Raw genomic sequence first — 9,171 nt, 5'->3', positions numbered from 1 at the left:
GCCTACCCAAATACACTAGTTTTGTCGGTGGCAAAGGAACGCGAGGAGTTTGCTAAGGAAAATACTAAGCTTGAAGCTGCGGTTGCTACCTTGGAGGCTGAGGTGGCTCAGGCGAAGGCGACCAATGACAAGCAAGCCGCACGTATCATGGAGCTTGAGTATGACGTGAATGAGGCGGAGGACCGAGTTAATGACTTATGTGATCAACTCAGGGATGGTCGCGAGCGTGAGGTCAAGCGAGCTCGCAAAGTGAGGGGTCGTGCTGAAGCGATCCTTAACCTATGCGACGATGGACTCGAGGAGTCTAGCGATGAGGCCTCGTATGTTGGGGCCGAGGCTGGGGAGGAATCTACCCCATCGCCTGGGTCTCAGACCCCGGCAACCGACTAAGTTATGATATCTAGGCACCTTTTGGCTAGTGGTGGCTTTTGAATGTACATAGGGATAGGGATAGAGCCTTAGCTAACCGTTTTGGATGTAGAGTTAGCTACGTGTAAATCTCTTTTGATAGGCCTATCCTCAGGTGGATCTTTTGTGTACGTACGTGCTTTGGCCGTACCTGACTGACTGCTTGTATATATGCTTGGCTTGTATATATGTGTGCTTTTGATCTTGTTTGAAATGCATCGCTATGTGTTAAGTGAAAGTTTATTTGTTACTTATATGCTTTGTTATTGCTTTGGTTTAGTACTTTTGCCTAGACCAAGTATATCTTATGGAAGGAACACGGAGTGGACGGGGACGTGGGCGCGGTAGGCAACCCACACCAGTTAGGGAAACGGGGGAAGCTTCTACTGGACCGAATCCTGAACCCCAAGTAGACCCTAATGTACAAATAGCTGCTGCTATGCAGCAAATGACCAACCTACTTGCACAAGTAGTGCAACAACAGGGCCAAAACCCAAACCCTAACCCCGGAAATACTGGTAACCACGTTGAGAGCGAAGATAGAGCGCTTGAGCGTTTTCAAAAGTTTTCCCCACCAAAGTTTATTGGGGGACCCGATCCTGACATCGCCGAGAAGTGGCTTGAGAAAATGGTTGATATATTCGCGGCTTTACACTATCCGGACGAACGGCAGGTGACTTTTGCCGTTTTTCAACTCGAGGGAGCTGCCCGTTCCTGGTGGAACGTAATTAGACAGAAATGGGAGCGAGAGCAGACACCAAGGACGTGGGTGAACTTCATTCGGGAATTTAATGCCAAGTTTTTCCCTCCTCTAGTCCAGGAGAGGAAGGAGGACGAGTTTATCCGGCTCCGGCAAGGGGCCCAGACTGTAGCGGAGTATGAGAGCCAGTTTACCCGCCTGTCCAAATTCGCGCCTGAATTAATCATGACCGAGCAACGACGCGTGAGGCGCTTTATTCAGGGCTTGAACGTCGAGATCCAGAAGGACCTCGCGGCGGCTCAAATTACCACGTTTAGCGAGGCTATGGAAAAAGCCCAACGAGTTGAGAGTGCACGGCTTCAGGTCCGAAACTTCCAGGCTAAGAAGCGTGGATTTCCTGGGAGTACGTCTGGACAAGGTGAGAAGAGCACTTCCTCCAAGTTTGGACGTGGAACTGGAGGTGGTCGCCATTCTGGATCAGGCAGAGGGACTCCGTTTAGGGGTGGTCAAGCTGGGCGAGGACCGAGGGGAAATGTTCAGGGTGGCTCGGCTTCTGCACCTCGCGGTCCCTGTGGGCACTGTGGGAAGACAAACCACACCGAGGACAATTGCTGGAGGAAACTGGGTAAATGCCTGCGGTGTGGAAGTGCGGACCATCAACTGGCTACATGTCCGGTCCTGAAACAAGACGGAAAGGGGAGCCAACTACCGTCGAGGACCAGTACTGGACCGGCTAAGGGAGACGGATCCAAACCAAAAGTTCCGGCTAGGGTATATTCCTTAGAGCCTCACCAGATCCCAGAGTCTTCCGAGGTGGTGGAAGGTACGATCCCTATTTTCCACCGCTTTGCCAAAGTTTTAATTGATCCTGGTGCCACTCATTCGTTTGTTAACCCTGATTTCATGTGTGGCATCGATATAAAACCTGCTAGTTTACCATATGACTTAGAGGTTAGTACACCTACGGGGAATCAACGTTTGGTGACTAGTATGGTTTATAAGGATTGTGATGTATGGGTAGGTGAGCGGAGGTTTTTAGGAGACCTGATTAGCTTGTCCATTAAGGGGTACGACGTGATTTTGGGTATGGACTGGTTAGCTAAATATAACGCCCAACTGGACTGTAAAACGAAAATAGTTGAATTTCGCATTCCTGGCGAGGCAACCTTAAGGTTAGATATAAGGGGTAGGTTAGCCTCATCTGCTCTCATTTCGGGCATTCGAGCTAGGAAACTGATAAGTAGAGGGGCGCAAGGATTTTTGGCCTTTCTAATTAATACCCCTACGGATAAGTTAAAAGTGGAAGACGTGGCCGTAGTGAGGGAATTTCCGGATGTGTTTCCTGATGAGTTAGTGGCTTTACCTCCGGAAAGGGAGATAGAATTCCGAATAGATCTTTTACCTGGAACCGCACCTATCTCCAAAACCCCTTACCGAATGGCACCCGCAGAACTAAAGGAGCTTAAGTTGCAGTTGCAAGACCTTTTGGAGCGGGGATTCATCCACGAGAGTGAGTCTCCTTGGGGAGCTCCGGTCTTATTTGTGAAGAAAAAGGACGGAACGTTGAGGATGTGTATTGATTATAGGGGGTTGAACAACGTTACGATCAAGAACAAGTATCCACTGCCCCACATTGATGAGTTGTTTGACCAGCTGCAAGGAGCAGTGGTCTTCTCGAAGTTGGACCTCCGACAGGGATACTATCAGTTATTGATAAAGAAGGAGGACATTCCGAAAACTGCCTTCAACTCGAGATACGGGCATTATGAGTTCGCCGTTATGCCCTTTGGATTGACTAATGCTCCCGCCGCCTTCATGGACCTAATGCATAGGGTTTTTAAACCCTATCTAGACCGGTTTGTCGTGGTGTTCATTGACGACATTTTGGTCTACTCTAAGTCACGTGAGGAGCATGAGGAACATTTGAGAGTGGTGTTGCAGACCTTGAGGGAACATCAACTGTATGCCAAGTTTAGCAAATGCGAGTTCTGGTTGGAGAAAGTGGCATTTCTAGGGCACGTGATCTCTCATGAAGGTATTTCGGTGGACCCGGCGAAGGTTGAGGCCGTGACAAATTGGAAGAGGCCAGAAACCCCCACGGAAATTCGTAGCTTTCTAGGGCTAGCTGGGTACTACCGAAGGTTCATTAAGGATTTTTCCAAACTGGCAGGACCTCTAACTGACTTGACGAAGAAGCATGGCCAGTTTATCTAGAACGGCCGATGCGAAACGAATTTTCAAGAATTAAAGAAAAGATTGACCATGGCTCCAGTACTGGTCTTGCCAAATGGAGTGGACGGGTTTGCAGTATATGCGGACGCGTCGCGAGAAGGATTGGGATGTGTTTTGATGCAGAACCGGAATGTGATTGCTTTTGCCTCTAGGAAATTGAAGCTTCACGAACAGAACTACCCGACTCATGACCTAGAATTAGCTGCAGTTGTGTTTGCTTTGAAAAAGTGGAGGCACTACCTATATGGGGTGACATTCGAAGTGTTTTCGGATCACAAGAGTCTTAGATATCTTTTCTCCCAGAAAGAATTAAATATGAGACAACGGCGATGGATGGAATTTCTAGAGGACTACGATTGTACAATCAACTACCATCCGGGAAAGGCAAATGTAGTAACGGATGCCTTGAGTCGTAAAGTGCAAGTAGCAGGGCTAATGATTAAGGAATGGGATTTGCTGGAGTCCGTGTGTGAGTGGCAACCCTGTTTGGAAAGCCATAAGGTGATATTTGGCAATATTAGGGTTACATCCACTCTACTGGAACGTATAAAAGAGGCGCAAGGCAAGGATTTGATGGTGCGGAAGTGGAGAGAGAAAGTGGAAAAGGGAGAAACAACGGACTTCAATGTAAGTCCTGAGGGTATTTTGAAATACCGAAATCGAATGGTAGTACCAAAGGATGAATCGTTGAAAGCAGAAATTTTGGAGGAAGCTCATAGGTCCAAGTATACAATCCATCCGGGTAGCAGCAAGATGTATCAAGACCTGAAAGGGACCTATTGGTGGGATAACATGAAGGGGGAAATAGCTCAATACGTGCAGAAATGTCTTATTTGCCAGCAAGTGAAGGCAGAGCATCAAAAACCATCGAGTCTATTACAACCCTTGGAGATACCCGAGTGGAAGTGGGAAAACATCACCATGGACTTTGTTTCCGGTTTACCGAGGACGCAAAGGGGACACGATGCCGTTTGGGTGATCGTGGATCGATTAACCAAGTCGGCCCATTTCTTGCCGGTGAACATGAAGTATTCAATGGATCAGTTGGCCCGACTGTACATGAACGAAGTAGTAAGACTACACGGTGTTCCTGTGAGCATCGTTTCCGATCGGGATCCACGGTTTGTGTCGCGATTTTGGCAGAAGTTCCAAGAAATCCTGGGGACGAAACTCAATTTAAGCACAACCTATCACCCTCAGACGGATGGCCAGTCAGAACGGACGATTCAAACTCTCGAGGACATGCTACGAACTTGCATTCTGGACTTTGGAGGCAGTTGGGGTCAGCACATGACCTTGGTAGAGTTCGCGTACAACAATAGCTTCCATTCGTCAATTCAAATGGCTCCGTACGAAGCTCTCTACGGACGCAAGTGCCGCTCACCGATTTACTGGGACGAAGTTGGTGAAAAAAAGGCACTGGACCCGACAACTATTCCATGGATGGAAGAAGCTCACGAGAAGGTCAAGTTGATAAAGCAACGGCTTCAAACCGCCCAGAGTCGCCAAAAGAGCTACGCGGATAACCGAAGGAAGGATTTGGAATTTGAAGTTGGAGATCAAGTATTTCTTAAGATCACACCCTTACGAAGTCTCACAACGGGCAAAGGAAAGAAACTTCAACCGCGGTACGTCGGACCCTACAAGATCCTTCAAAGGGTTGGAGCGGTCGCGTATCGATTGGAACTGCCATCCAGTCTATCTCGAATCCATGATGTATTTCACGTGTCAATGCTAAAGAAGTACCATCCTGACCCATCTCATGTTTTACAACCGGAGGATATCGAAGTAGATGAATCACTGGCCTATGAAGAGAAACCGGTTCAAGTACTCGATCGAAAAGTCAAAGAGCTCAGAAACAAGAAGATTCCGCTAGTGAAAGTGCTATGGAGAAACCACGGAGTGGAGGAAGCTACTTGGGAAATGGAAGAGGAAATGCGGAAGAAATACCCAAACCTTTTCGGGAATTAAGGTGAGAAATTTCGAGGACGAAATTCTTTTAAGGAGGGGAGAGTGTGAGAGCCCGTAAAACCCTAATATTTTTCCTAGGGTTATTTCCCCTTTTATTGCATAATTTTGCATTTTCTGGCTTAGAAATATTTTTTTTGAGAGGATTTTATGAGCAGTTATAGTTTTAAGATGATTTTTCTAGCACTGGAGAATTTTTAGAAAATTAAGAGTAAATTGTGGATGTGGGACCCACTAGTGCGAAAAGTTCGGAAAAATTTGGCCAATAAGGTTAAGTTTCGGATACTGTGTATAATTTATCGGGTGTTAAGAGATAAGTGGAGTGTGTGAAGTGATTGATGTGAGAGAGAAAAGAAGGATAGGAAGGCATTTAATAAGGTGCCATGTGTCACAATCTCATTGGTTGTGACTTAAGAAGTACTATTCACCTTTTGACATTTTTTTGACCTTTTGACCCAAGGAATTAAATATCCAAAATTTCACCAAAATTCACCATTTTCTTACCTCTTGTTGGCCGGCCACCTTGAGCAAGGAAGGAAGGAACTTTCTTCAACATTCAAGCTTCTACTTGGAGCAAATCAACCAAAACCATTGGTTACATCCAATTCCACTCCATAAAACTCTTCCTTCTAGTGATAGTAAGTTGTTTGGTGAACTTTGTTTGAAGGCCTAAGGTGGTCAACATCTCTCTCTCTCTTGGTTCTTGGTAAGTGAAGCTTGAAACACCCTACTACCTCTAATGATGCTTATTTTGTGCTTAATGGAGGCATGAGAGGAGTAAAATGTGATTTATTTCTTGATTTGGCTTGATATGGTGAAGTTTTCATTTTATTGAGAATTTTTCTGGTTTAATATGAAATGAAGGTTGTGGCTTTGCATGATGAATGGTATTGGTTGATAATGACTCTACGAGGTGTATTGGATAGGAAAATGCAACTAATTTCGGATTTGGATGGAAAATTCGAAAGTTAGGGTTCTTGAAGCCCCAATTCTGTCCGGTTTTAGATCACTATGTTAGAGGCCGAATTTGACTTTGCTCAAAACATGAAAGTTGTAGGTATTGATGTGATGGAGATGCCTGTAAAATTTCAGGTCATTTGGATTAATGTGGAATGAGATATGACGAAATTACTGTAGCTGTTCTGCTTTGAGCAGAATGCGAAAACTGCGATAGTAATTGGCCATTTTGACTGGAATTGGTTTGGATTTTGGAGTTGATGTCTTCTGATGAAATGTAGCTGAGTATCTTAGCTAACATATGCCTTTGGAATTTCGGCATTTGGACTTGTAAGGACTGAGATATACTGATTACAGTTTTTTGTGTTTTGTGAACCTGTTTTAGGAATTCTGGGTTAATATTTGGCATATTTGACCTAGTTGTGTTAAGAACTGGATTGAGTGACCTTCTACATTGTTGTAGCCCTGTTCCATAGCTTCGAAACGGTGGGTCTTACACCCCCAACCGATATTTGTAGTGAGAGTTGTACCATTACCGCATAATGAGTGTAAAACAGTTTTCTACTCGGGGCCAAGACTAAGGCCATTTTCTAATTTCTGGTTTGCTATTATGCTCATTTATGCATATGAAACCCTATTGGGGTTGTGTTTAGCATTGCTATATGACTCGTTATCGAGTCTCATTGCATTTGTTGCGTGATTCTAGGGCGTGACGGTAGCTCACGACGTCTTGGTGACCGCGGTGTATGAAACACCATTTTCTTACTTGGTGAGTATACTACTCACTTACTTGTTATAATGTGGCTTTGTGCTATGTGTATTTGATGCCTTGGAGGCTTACTTGGTTATTGGAAATGATTGAGGTGAGGGTGTACTTGATCGCCCTCACCCCTTGTGATTTTATTCATGGCTATTGATTGTGTTTTACTGAAATACTGCACTGGATATATGAAATACTGCATTCCATTCATGGAAACTGATTTGGTGTCGTTGGACGAGTATCCAATGGCTTTACTGCATTTATGAGCTCAACCCCGTATGGTAGTTAATTGGATCGAGCCGGCGAGGGCTTGGTCGTGAAAATTATCATGCCACGGGGACTGTACTGGGGAACCTTGTGGTAATGAGACCCTTGGTTCCGGTAAACTCGAGTATTACCAAAAGTTACTGAATGGAGTGCGGGCCCGGTTGGGGTATGTTGGGTGGAAGGAAGTGGAAGTAAAGTGTGGTCTACGGTTTGGTGCTTTTAACATTGACGGAGGGTCAATGTGGTTGGATCAAGATTGCAAGCGTGGAAATGGGCTCCTGAGAGCCGACCGTATCCTTTTACGTTTGGCTTCATTACTTATTTGAGCACTTTAAATGAAAGTTCATTCTTATATGACTTTGACTGCTTATTGGGTAGTATACCACTGGGCTTTAGCTCATTCCGTGTTATTTGTTTTCCTTACAGGCAAATGAACACTTTTGGAAAGGTTATGATAGTTGAATGCAAGTTGAGCTCTTGTACATGTATTTTGATTAGCTCCTTGAGGGTGAAAACCCTAAGTACTTTGATTCCACCAATGTTTGGTGTGTAATTGGCTACTTGGATATGTATGAACTAAATGGATACTTTGGTAGGCCGTTTGGCTTGTAAATGTTGATTTCCAATGTATATATATGTTTGGTTGGTGTTTGGATTGATTTCGGATCGATACGACTTCAAACGAAAACGGAAAAAATTTTTGCCGAGCGTGAACAGTGGCGAATCCGGCCAGGAATCCGGCCAGAAACTGGCCGGATTGCAGGCCGGATTGCCTGGGGAAAATGGAACCCGGCCAGTTGCTCTCGGCCGGGTATCCGGCCAGACAATCCGGCCGGATCTTGGCCGGATTGCCGGCCGGATTGTGATGGAAGGAAAAAAAAAAAAAAAAGAGTTTTGAGTTTTGGCTTGTTTGCGCGCAACGGTATGTTCCAGATCGTAATAGAACGACGTAAAACGTACTGTTAGTCCTGGCGAGAGCTGGGCAGGCAGTCCGCTAACCCCTCTGGTTCGCCTTAGGGGAAGGTGGGGCTGTCACAGACTAGGCTGAGTTCACTTGAGACTTGAACTTGTTTAGGTGAGTGTGACGTACACTTAGTGGACTTGATTTGACTGAATGTATGGTATTTCATTTACGCGTGATCAAGTAGTTTGGTTCGTATACGACCTGTGAGTGGACTTCGATTTTGTGAGTTCTTATTCGTACCTGTGCTCCTTGAACTTGAAGTAATTGGCTCTCCTTTTGAACTTATTTGTTTGAACCCTGCCTTGACCCTACTTTTGAACTTATTCGTATTCGTGTGGTTGTTGACCGGCTACTACTCCTCTGTAGTGGTTGAACTGAATCTCTCTGGTGAGACATTGCCTGTTGTGTTTTCAAGCACCGCCAGGGATGAACTTCTTGAACTAAGACTCACTGGTGAAGTATAGCCGTTGTGCTAGCTTGTTGTGTTGTCCAACACCAGCAGGGATGATATTTTGAACTAAAATCTTTGGCAAAGTATAGCTGTTGTGCTAGCTTGTTTTATTGTCCAGCACCGCCAGGGGTAAAACTTCCGACTTGAGTCTAAGCCATGTTCTGAAATTTTCGAATATCTAAGACTTTATTTCCAACTAGAGCTAGTTGGTTGAACCGAGCCCTTTTGCGTGTTCTAATTGGTTACTTGTTTAGCTACCTGGTGGCTCGTTGCTAGGTGATAAATAGGATTGGAGATTCTTAGTACTTGACTGCTTTCGAGGATTGTTTGATCTGATTAGTGCAAGTTGGAATTTCGATGATGAAATTCTTTGAAGGAGGGGAGATTGTGATACCCTAACTTTTAGGATACTAATGTTGTTTCGTCTCCAAGAGGATATTACGATTTCTTTATTTAAGACATTG

This window comes from Coffea arabica, chromosome 4c (genome assembly GCF_036785885.1).
Source record: "Coffea arabica cultivar ET-39 chromosome 4c, Coffea Arabica ET-39 HiFi, whole genome shotgun sequence".
NCBI classification, from domain to species: Eukaryota; Viridiplantae; Streptophyta; class Magnoliopsida; order Gentianales; family Rubiaceae; genus Coffea; species Coffea arabica.
The sequence above is the reverse complement of the archived record's forward strand: the minus strand, read 5'-3'. Positions refer to the sequence as shown.